The sequence below is a fragment of the Physella acuta genome, unplaced genomic scaffold, assembly GCF_028476545.2.
Source record: "Physella acuta isolate Inbredline_101_S28 unplaced genomic scaffold, ASM2847654v3 ptg002364l, whole genome shotgun sequence".
NCBI lineage: Eukaryota > Metazoa > Mollusca > Gastropoda > Physidae > Physella > Physella acuta.
The window spans coordinates 63,228-75,853 of NW_026733856.1; the positions used below are offsets into that span (position 1 = coordinate 63,228).

The 12,626-nt window shown below is 35.1% G+C and overlaps 1 long non-coding RNA gene across 1 annotated transcript; it reads left to right on the top strand.

Annotated features, from left to right (window-relative positions):
* Positions 1–578: 578 nt before the first annotated feature.
* On the top strand, positions 579–2,060 carry LOC131933094 (uncharacterized). Its single transcript, XR_009384847.1, has 4 exons — positions 579–644; positions 1,220–1,332; positions 1,620–1,677; positions 1,916–2,060. It is a non-coding gene; the product is annotated as an uncharacterized LOC131933094 (long non-coding RNA).
* Positions 2,061–12,626: the final 10,566 nt, after the last annotated feature.

The window sequence follows — 12,626 nt, forward strand, 5'->3', positions numbered from 1 at the left end:
AGGCCCAATTATTAAATCTTTAGATTAGAGGTCCAGCTTGATCATGTGTGGTATCTATTGTGGTGCATTGGAATGAAAAGCCCACATACTTAAATATAGAATCTAGTAGGCCTATACTATAACTATACTGCCCTATAGGCTACTTTAAATTTGTTACCACAAGAAAAAAAGCCTATTTACTATTATTAGTTAGAATTAAATTAAATTGAAATATTTGTTAATCTTTATATTTTATAGTGAATGCATGCTAATGAGCATTATTCAAGCTGCTGTTATATTTAGGCTTATAGGCCTATATACTCTATAGCTTAGGCTATATTAACTATATACTATAGACTATATGTTATATACCAATATTGTGCATAAAACTTAAAGCATGTAAGCATACACAATAATAATATTCATTAGACCTATAGTAACTAAGACTCATACTATTTAGTACTACTTTAATACTACCTTTAAACTATTAGGCATAATGAAATAATGATTAATGATTTCAGTGTTTTCCGCACTCGAGAGGAAAGAGGTTGTAGGGAACTTAGACACTAATCTTTGCCAACATACTGGATTTCTGTTGTTGACAATAGCAGCAGATAGTATGCGGCTCAGTTAATACTAAAAACAATTGATTTTAGTAATTAGTGGTAAGCTCTTTTTTAAAATAATATATTATAACATGGTATCAAAAAGATACAGGTTGTCCAATAAATAGTAATTAGAGTCAGGTTTAGGACTATAGTTTAATGCTTGGTTAGTAATATGCATCAAGTTGGGAAAGACATAGATATGGAAATACATAGAATTTAATGTGTTCATTCGCAAACGTTACTATTTAAAATTTTTTAGGCCTGCTATTTATTGCTGAATAATAAAATCACTATACTTATCCACTATATTATGTTTAAATAAAGTGAGTTTAGATCAGTCGAGTAAATAAATTTAATAGCAAGACATAACTAAAATTTACAATGAATATATATATATATATATATATATATATATATATATATATATATATATATATATATATATATATATATATATAATTTGATTGCTATTTTATAAAAGTATGTAAATCACAGAACAAACATTACTTTGTATTGTGTCTACAACTTAACAAAAATGCTACTACTTTGATGGATTGCACTAAATAGGGGTTAACTTTAATGTAATAATTTGTGAGATATTCTTGCTAATCTATGTGTAAATTGCTTTTCAGGACTATGAGTGTGTGTTTGGCCATCCAGATTTCATAACTACAACTGATGTTCAATTACAAGGGATATTAATCAGTCTCCGTGGACTATACACTGTGCCTAGTTTCATCCTCAGGTAACTGTACTATAGGCATAACCAATTTTTTAAAGTAATTATTATAGCAAGAGATAGCATTATATGTTATAATAAATATAATGGATTTTTATCCAAAATATTTTATTAATTATTGTCTTTTCTTAAATTCTAATAAATCAGTGAGTTGTACAACATAGAGGGTATTATATTTGAATGATAATTGAAACACATATTGTTATAGAGCTCAAAACTATGTACTTATCTAATGTAATTAATATACTGAAACAGTTTTATTGAAGCATATTATTTCATATTTTACAACACAGAGACTGATGTGTAAGCTTAAAGTAAAGACATCAAATCAAAGTATCAGCCATCAAGAGGGTAAATATTGATAGTCTACTTCATTAATCTTCAATATGAATGAACACAATTTTAAATCTACAATCTTTGCTGATAATGTTTGTTTCTTGTTATTCATCATGTTCAGTGCTTTATCTTTTCAAAGTAATTAGTTATAGTAAAGAAATAGTAGAGATAGTAATATAAATTTGTAATGTATTTCTCTTGCTAGTTCCACAAAAGAATATATCAAAATATTTTGTCTTTATTTCATTTACAGAAGAACATTCAAAATCATATTGTGATACACAAATCAAGCAAGTCTATGACCAGCATTATGATACAGGCCAAGAAAAAGCTGGATATTTGATTGGAAAGGTGGCACAAAAAAGATGGGTTATCACTAGGGAAACAAGCTCGGAATACAGTTCACTATTGGGACATCAAGCCAAATACTTCTAAACTTATTTGAATCACTAGATAAATGGCCCGTTGAGGAAGGGTACAACGGGCGCTAGGCTGATAGTGCTGTCTCTTTTCTCTAAACTAAAACCATCCCACCCCCCCACACACACACCCCCACCCCCACCCCCACCACCCCCACCCCCCACCCCCACACACCTCCACCCCCCACACACCACCCACCCCCACCCCCACACACACCACCCCCACCCCCCACACACCACCCCCCACCCACCCCCACCCACCCACCCCCACCCCCCAAAAAAACATGTCTACCGTCCCATTCAACGAAATATAATTATATACTTTTTCCAGTGTCCGCCCCCTTCCCGAAAATTCTACCCCCGCCCCCGAAAACCTCAAGTACCCCCACCCCCACCCCCACCACCCCCACCCCCCACCCCCACACACCTCCACCCCCCACACACCACCCACCCCCACCCCCACACACACCACCCCCACCCCCCACACACCACCCCCCACCCACCCCCACCCACCCACCCCCACCCCCCAAAAAAACATGTCTACCGTCCCATTCAACGAAATATAATTATATACTTTTTCCAGTGTCCGCCCCCGAAAATTCCAAGTACCCCCACCCCTCTCCGGGGAGGAAAAAGTCTGAAAGAAACACTGGTGTCGCGCTTAGCCACTACCCGAAGAATTGCATTAAAGAAATTGCAAGAAAACCACTTTTTAGATTAGACACATTAATTAGGCGGTAATTTTATTATAGAGTATCGATGAAGAAATTTCTTTTGAGTTGGGGAGGGGGGGGGGGGCTCAGACGTTCTTACGCGTGGGGTGGGGCTTCGCCCCTACCCGAAGAATTGTATGCAAGAAACTCTTCACGCAAACCATTAAGATTAGACAACATTTCCTTTTTATTCAATGTTAACGCGAAAATCAATGACGTCATATAACTGTGAGCACTCTCTGGGTTTGAGATTATTTTCTACTCTACGCTAAATGTGTCGACGTCATATTTCGTTTTTCGAATTACTGTGCATGTTTTTATTTTGCTTGTGTTTTCTCTAGAGCGTTCTTGTCAGACAGAGCGTTCTTGACAGACAGAGCGTTCTTGTCAGACAGCGAAACTATTAGTATTAATTTTTGCTGTTTATTATAATTCATCCAATTGTCTTATTAAATATATAAATTTATATATATACACAATTCCTAATATAGAATTTCTAAAAATGTTTTATTATAATATTTAAAAATGAAACAAACATGTTCCCAGAACACAGCCACATAATGTCAACATGTTCCCAGAACACAGCCACATAATGTCAACATGTTCCCAGAACACACAAAATGGCAACATGTTCCCAGAACACACAAAATGGCAACATGTTCCCAGAACACAGCCAAATAATGTCAACATGTTCCATGAACTCACAGAACACAAAAAATGACAACATGTGCCGAGAACAATGCCCCTTACAGATGACATGTTCCCAGAACACAGCCCATAGTTAGCCTGCCATAAAAAGTTAACAATACTTCACTTTTTCCTGAACAATTTTACAAGCAGGTATTAAAGCCATAAATCTTTTCTGTGGTAGATATAGCCAATAAAATAGGGTAACCTTCACTATATGCAATTTGTAGTTTTCAATGCCTGTCCCATGCATATTATTTAGCCTAGTGTTTTGGGGCTTGCTTCATTTACTCAATAAATTATATAGGCCTGAGAATTTTCATTTTAATCTGCAAGAGCTACATTCTGTACATTATTATTTTCAAACTACATCATATATTTTTCTCTTCTCTGATAAAAAATATTCCTCATATTGTTTGTGTCAAGTATTTTATTTTTATCTATGCAATACTATATTCCTATTTTATAATTACTTTTATACAAATTCTTTTGAAACTGTTCTTTATTGATTTGTATAATTTTCTTTATTTCTGAAAAATAAAACTTTGTTTGGGAATCCTTTTTTTGTTTCTGTACAAATTAGTAAACATAAATACCTACCAGGCTTAACATCCAGCATAATTAAACAATTAAGTAGGGCCTATTGTTAGTAATGGTAAATTTTATACTAATTAATGTGATTTCTCCTGGCCACCTTGTTCTGAATAACTTCAACTGTGTCAATGTTGCTACCAACTCAAATAATTAAAACTGAAGCCATTTACTATGAAGTAAAACTTGGGTGTAATCCAAATCCACCCAGTTGCCGGGGGCAAGGTACCAAAAATGATGTCCAGTAGAGGGTTAAGAAAGTATCATTATTAAATCACTATTAAACCCCTCCTCGCCTACGCCATTGCTTGTATGCATATGGACGTTATCGGAATTTACTGTATTGCTTATAAGTCGAAAATGCGAAAAAGACACATTTAACATTACTAGTTTGAAGAATAACATTCATGTTAGCCGAAACAGGTGTATTCTAAAGTTGTTTAAATTCATTTTATTGTTCATTACGATTATGTTGTCGTAAAATATAGGCCTATTTTAAAAAAAGCATAACTAAAAAGTGTTTTAACGCATTTTCTTCTTACAAAAGCCTCACATGCATGATATCATTAATATTACTGCAAATCAAACCCTTGAAGAAGCCCCATCAACCATTCAATTATTAGGATGGGTAACAAATAAAACACCCGCATCAAGGTACAGTCCTTATGCTATCGACATTAGCTCAACCCCGGCAACTAACGTGTCCCAAAACCAAGAATTGAAATCTTGACCAATTATTCTGATTAATTAGTGGTTAAACATCTTTAGGCATCTGAAAACGTTAGTTTTTAATCTAGTGTACTCAAAAAGGAACAACATAAAGCTTTATGCCGCCTTAAAAACCCAATCTCATGTCACGCAAGGCGTCGATAGAGAAAGAATAAGGCTTTGAGTCAGAACAGGCAAGGGCTTAGATAACTGCCAAAATACCTAATCTGTAGACCTCACAAGTCTAGACGATATATTTGTGCCTCTGTTTTTAGGCTTTCAGAACAAATACATGTGATGTGGTCAGTAGGCACATAAAAGAGAAAAGTAGTTTTAATCTAGAGACTTCAAACATTTCTGAAGGACCGAATTTGAACTTGTAGGCCGTGGTGTCGATGCCAAAGTTTAGCGTCGTCCGCAAAGATAAGCTATCGTTATATCATCTCTATGCCCATATTGTGACATATATTTACAAATGTGTCTAATATGGGACAGAATATATAGCTACTCAACAGAGATAAGCGCAATCACTTGTCCACGACTTAAGAAACCACTCTACTGCAAAACCCACCTAAATGGAAAATGTCTTAGATCTGTGTTTTAATACAAATGTGTACCTCGTCGCGAGTTAGGACCTGTAGGTAGTCTGTTACTACTCTATATTTAAAAATAAACCGGGAGTGATCTCCCCTAAACTTTCTCGAATATTCTTATATAAAATAACAGGGGATGGGAACTCGTGCTATAGACATGATTTTTAATCCATTTTAAATACTTAAAGTTTTAAAAAAAAGAATAAAATCTCGTAGACAAATTAATTGCACACCAAGTGAACGCCAAATAAAAAAGCGCATAATAGTGCGCAACATTATTAGTACTTTTAAAATTTACATTAGTTTTTTGAGAAATCGGAAGTAGCGTAAAGTACTACTTCCAGTCAACGGAAATTACTCAAAATTTAACAGAAGGTAGAGAATTAGATCTTTTACTCACATGTGAAATTTTATTTATCTATCTGAAATAGTACTCAAGTTATAGGCTTTTAAAAAATTCAAAGTGGAAAAAGTACCACTTCTGGTTATCGGAAATCGCTCAAAAGTTGATACGGATCTACGATTTTGATAAAATACTTATATATGAAATTTCATCAACCTAGCAGTAACGGTACTCAATTTATCGTGTTTACACACGGACAGACAGACAGACACACAGACAGACACACAGACAGACACACAGACATACGGACAAGATTGCAAAATTATGTTTTTTCGTATCAGTGAGGTGTAAAACGTCGAGATTTGTAAAAATCTCGATTTTTTTTTTTTGCACGATTACAAGACTTTCTCTATACTTCGTATATACGAGAAAGTAAAAATTTGAGTATTTAAAATGGATTAAAAATCATGTCTAGAAGTCTATATCCCGAGTTGCCATCCCCCATAGTGTTATATTAGAATATTCGAGAAAGTTTAGGGGAGATCACTCCCGGTTTATTCAGTTTGGAGACTATTATCTTTCTTTTGTCTGTATATCGGAGAAAATTGTTAAAGCATGAAACACCACCAAGTTATATAAACATCAATATATTTCAAAAACCATGTTAATACAATCGTTTATTGGATAGGGGTGTGGGGAATGAATTGCTAGGTTTTAAGGGTTGGGGAGGTGTGTGGTGGGAGGTAACCCCTGGATGGGCAGCTCACACTGTTGTATTATTTAATTAACGTTGGTTTTATTATATTTATTATTTTGGTATATATATATATATATATATATATATATATATATATATATATATATATATATATATATATATATATATATATATCAATTTATAGTAATTTAAATAGTAGTGTATTATTTATTTTCTCCTTTTTAATGCATTATTACATAAACGTTTTTTTTAAGATTTTTGTTTTACTTTACTTGTTTTATTTACACTAGAGTTGCATGACTAAAAACCATTGCGCGCCTCTTGAACGTGCTGACGCGTGTATAGTAGCGCGGAATAGTAGGGTAATACTGCCTAATAATTTTGACAATATTTCAATTAATTCATAAAAAAATAATTATGCATCCAATTAAGTCAAATTTAATGTCATAATGCATTGTCTTCATGGCTTGACCCACGTTCCAACTACGAACCGTATCTGACAGTTAGGAGCGCCAGTAATTTCGCTCAGGCATTTAAATCTAGACTGACGACAGAGAAAGTGAGTTAAATAAAAGCTTGTAAATATCTATAGTAAATCAATAAAGCATTGCTTTATTTTTCGCTTTCGCATGTTAATGAGAATTAGCAATTATAATTATTTAACACATACTTTTGCTTGCATTCTGAAATATATTATTACTGTCTGTTCAATGAAAAGTCGTCTCCGTAAAGTTTGACGATTTAACATGTCCAAGACATTTTTTGTTTAATTTCCGGTGTCAAAGGGGAAAATAAAACAATAATGTAGAATATATTGAAAGAAAACTTATCAAGTTAAGTATTTTGACTGCTTTAATTATTCGAATACATTAACAGTGTTAAAATTTGATAAAGATGTATGAAACAGCAGTTTTTTAATATCGTTCAAATCAGTTAAAATTACCTAAATATTTTTTGCACTAATATTAATTGTTTTAAAAAATTGTTTTTAATATAATGCATATGACCAGTGCCCTTTCACAAGGAGGCAACCTTCATATTAAGCACGTTAATGGTCTTTTTTATTAAGGAGTTTAACGGCTGTAGGACTATATAAAGTCGGCACCTTCTTGACTTGTATTTTCGTTGACCACCTTGTATCAACCAAGCCTACGGAGTGACGCCTACAAAAGTCATGTTACAAATAGCAAAGAGTAAAATAGGAAAGTTTAATTAAATAAACAGTTTTTCAAAAAAATAATCAAACCAAAAACAGTTTTAGCGTATTACAGTAACATATATATATATATTTAGAATAAATGCTATAAAAGTTGCAAATCCAGAGAACTTGAAAATAATTTGTTGAGTTTAAGGCTACATTTCTGTTTATTTTCATCAAGCCTAAGTTATAACCAGATGTTTCACTTTCGTAAGACAAATATTGATTCGCTGTACAGTAACTTAGAGATCGATAGCTATTTGTTTACAAAACTTTGCAGATCAAGTTTTTAAATATCAATGCAAATTTAAAACCCCATGACCTAGTTTTCTATTTTTAGCTTACATTGTGTACAATAAAATTTATGGCGGCCTATCGAATAGGATAGCAGGATGCCATTGTTTATGTCGCCATTACACGTGAAAACCAAATTGTTTTTGCTTTTTTTTTATTTAGTTACCGAAAATATTAAAAACATCAAATACATCCAATCTTTAGTAAAGTCCGAAAAAAAACCAGACAGGCAGGATTTTATAACCATTTTAATTGTAACTAAGCTGTGCATGATTTTTAAATTAATTTATGGACCTCTCAAATACCTTTGAGACTTTTCTCGCTGGTGTCCATTGGCTAACATGTTTGTCAAAATGTAGCGTACAAGACAGTGGTTGTTTATTTTACCGCTCATGGTTTGAATTGAGCTGAGCTCAGTGTGATATGTTAAGCTTTTGGTTAAAATGACATAAACATTCCATTGATCGCAACGACATAGCTCTTCCTTTTATCAACAGAAATATTTAGCAGTGTATAATGTGTATGTATCATGGCAAGTCATAACAGGTTCATTTACTAGAAATGGTTCGTCTTGATACCAGAGTTTCTTCCAGGACCCCACCCCCCCCCCCCCCAGAAGAAAGTCTACCCCCCCCCCCCCCCCAAACGAAATGAATTTTATATAGAAAACTAGCGTACCCGTCCCCGCGAGTTGCTCGGGAATAGAAGAAAGTCCGACGAAATATATAAGAATGATTTCATCCATGCATTACCAATCATATGTTCTTAGACGCGTGACCTTGTTTTCTGAAAGTGAGTTATTTAAATGTAAACAATGCCTTCGCTTAAATCATAAATATCGAGACACGTGTTTACCAACACTACCGCATGAAAACCTTGAGTGCACATTAATCACTCACCGAAATAATGAGGTAGAATACACTTCGGTGACCGCCCTTGTGTCATGAACGTAGAAGAGCGCTAACAGCAGCCCCCCCCCCTCCCCGACTAAACTACCGCATAGGCGCAGCATACGGCCCCTGGCTCCTTAAAACTAACAGGCGCCATCGTGCTCATAGGATAACCCAGCGTGCCAAATAGCATCCTGTGAAGAATGATGCAGATTTCGTCATTCGCTAAAGTGACACAAATGAACAGGATTTTTTCATTAGTACGTAAAAAATTATTTGACGTGCTTTAAACATCAGTGTATCTGATGCAATATGTTAGCGTTACTAATGGTCTAGTATTACATGCTCGATCTGAATTTCTGATTGGATTGTATAAAAATAGATGCTAATTGCATCATTTACAAAGTGACGAAACTGTTTGGATTTGTTTTTTGGACAAAAAGAAACATCCAAGTTAATAATCTTACCATGGTTAATGTTTCTGATTATTAAAATAATACGTATTACATGGCCCTCAGCGGCCCATGTAAGCCTTTGGGGGTCGAAACAAATTTTTATTGGCAGCCAAATAGCACCCTACCAGGGCGCCGGCGGACACGCCTGATTCAATTTAGTGAGCGTCTGTAACGCCCCATCCTACCAATAGTCTATCACACTGCTTAGACCGAACGTAGTTTCCATAGCGCTCAATGGGGTAAAGACCAAGGCGCCAAATCGCATCCTGCCGGTTGACCGCCCATGCAAAATTGAATCCCCCTTCCTAAACCACCCACCCCCTCCCACCCCAGAAATCTTATCCGGAGTATGCATCAACTCGCTAAAGTTTTATGGCATCCGGATAAAATGTGTCGAACCGCAATCGTCTTTTGTTTTTATATATCGTATATAGAGAACAATCCCACTTTTTTTGGGCAGAAATCTCACCTGAAGTGTTCTAATTAACTCCCCAAAGTTTGAAGGTGATATAATGAACGATGTGGAACCGCAATCGACTTTTATTTTTATAAACCCTATATAGAGAAAAAACATTTTTTTTTTCCGCAGTAACCTCCCCAGATGTATTCTTAGCAACTTCCCAAAGTTTCATGGCGATCGTGTGAACAGTATCACTGCAATTCACTTTTATTATTTTTATATACCACATATAGAGAAAAATCGAACCCTCCGTTGGCGCCGTCCTTGCGAAATTAAAAATGATTTTTTTACAGAACCCTTCCCCAGTGTGTAGAAACCTCCCCAGGAATATTCTCAACAACTCCCCAAAGTTTCATGGCTATCAGATTGAAGGTGTCGAACCGCATCGTACTTTTATTTTTTATATACCGTATACAGAGAAAAATCGAGCTCTCCCGGGTCGCCGCCCTTGCGAAATGAAAAGAGTTTTTTTCTTCCCTGGGGTGTTCTAATCATTTCCTCAGAGTTTTATGGCGATGGGATGAACTCTGTCACACTCCAATTGAGATTTTTTTTTTATATACCGTACATAGAGAAAAAACAAATCGCGCCCTGCCGGGGCGCCACCCCTGCGAATTTGAATTTTTTTTTCCACAGAAACCTCCCCAGGAATATTCACAACAACTTCCCAAAGTTTCACGGCCATTTGATGAGAGGTGTAATAATGCATAAAAGACAAACAGACACACACACACACATATTGCTTTATATATACTTTTATAATCACTTTTTTCAAGTGCCCCCCCTCCCAGGATAAAAATGTCTGGAAGAAACACTGCTCGATACTGTTTGCATCTACGGGTACAGAATATTTTAGATGAATACAATTGCTGGTGTAATAAAATATGCAAGTGAATGCGGATGTTTACCTGACATATGCTGTCTACTACTCCTGACAACTGAAATTTCCAATTCACCTTTTGATTACAACTCACCAATATGCCTTTTTTTATATATAAATGGGAGGCGTGGATTAGCGGTAGAGAGCTAGAATGCTAATCAGAATGTCTCGAATTCGAATGGGATTTATATCCGTATTTATACCAGTAGATATCCTAGATCTGATGAGTACCTAACTCACGTTAATAAAAGGCGGCTGGTCGTAGTGTTGGCCAAATTATCACTTCATAGACCAAATTCATCTGAAACAGTTGAACTCTTCTTCACCTGCCACATGACCCGCCAAGTCCCGATAGGCAACTTTATCATTCACATATAAAACAAAAATTAAAAATATAATAATTTAAGATTGACTTTGTGTGTCTCGAATCAGTACCGCACGCATGGTATCAATTACACTATCATCTCAGCTATTTAGAAACTATCATTTTTATGGAGAATAATAGAGTAAGTTAAGCAACTTGACTTACGCGATTAGGCATTATTTTTTTCAAATTACATTTTATCACAAATTAGCCAATTGCATAGCTAAACATACAAATATTTTAATAAAATAATTAAGGCCTGAAATAGTTTAGTATGACATCATTAGTTATGTGCTCTTTCCTTAGTAGAAACATTGGTGAAGTCATTGTTTTATGCGTTCTTTTCACAACTATAAACACTTTTCCTCATGCATAATTAAAATTATTTTTCTACATTGCAATATGCCTTTATTGTTTTTCTTCTTTTAATAAAATTTTGTTTATACATTTAAAACATCTAACATATTATTTTCAACAAAAGTCCGTATCAAGTTCTCCATATATCGCTGAAGATACTAATATTATAGCCTGCGAAATTATTTAGCTGACAGGGAGAGAGAGATGGAGACAGAGTGAAGTGCGCACATGGGCTTTTACATATTGGGATTATATATATATATATATATATATATATATATATATATATATATATATATATATATATATATATATATATATATATAATCCTATTATTAGTCGACAGGCTACAGCACATTGTAGTAGAGTGAATAAATAACATTAAAGCACGACTTTTCAGAGAGTAAAAATTATTTATTCTACATAAAATATCACTATCAATGATACTAATAAACACAGCCATGGTGGTATATCTAAAAAAAGAACAACTACATTCTACCAACTATGTCCAAACTTAAGGTAAAATAAAAGGACAATGCAGATTCTGTAACACCTTTAATAATCATCATCTGAAAACTGAGGATTTTTAGATACTAAAATCAGAATATACTACATTAAAATATACTTAGTAGAATGCATAAAAACTCATGATCATCTATAATAATAGTTTCGCTGTCTGTCAAGAACGCTCTGTCTGACAAGAACGCTCTAGAGAAAACACAAGCAAAATAAAAACATGCACAGTAATTCGAAAAACGAAATATGACGTCGACACATTTAGCGTAGAGTAGAACATAATCTCAAACCAGAGAGTGCACACAGTAATATGACGTCATTGATTATTGCGTAAACATTGAAAAAAAGGAAATGTTGTCTAATCTAAATGGTTTGCGTGAAGAGTTTCTTGCATACAATTCTTCGGGTAGGGACGAAGCCCCACCCCCCGCGTAAGAACGTCTGAGCCCCCCCCCCCTCCCCAACTCAAAAGAAATTTCCTCATCGATACTCTATAATAAAATTACAGCCTAATTAATGTGTCTAATCTAAAAAGTGGTTTTCTTGCAATGGGAAGGTAGACATGTTTTTTTTTTGGGGGGGTTGGGGGGGGAGGGGTGGAGGGGTGGGGGGGGGGGTGGTGTGTAGGGGTGGGGGGTGGTGTGTGGGGGGGTGGGTTGGTTTCAGTGTTTCTTTCAGACTTTTTCCTCCCCGGAGAGGGGTGGGGGGTACTTGAAATTTTCGGGGGCGGGGGTAGAATATTCTGGGAGGGGGCGGACACTGGAAAAAGTATATAATT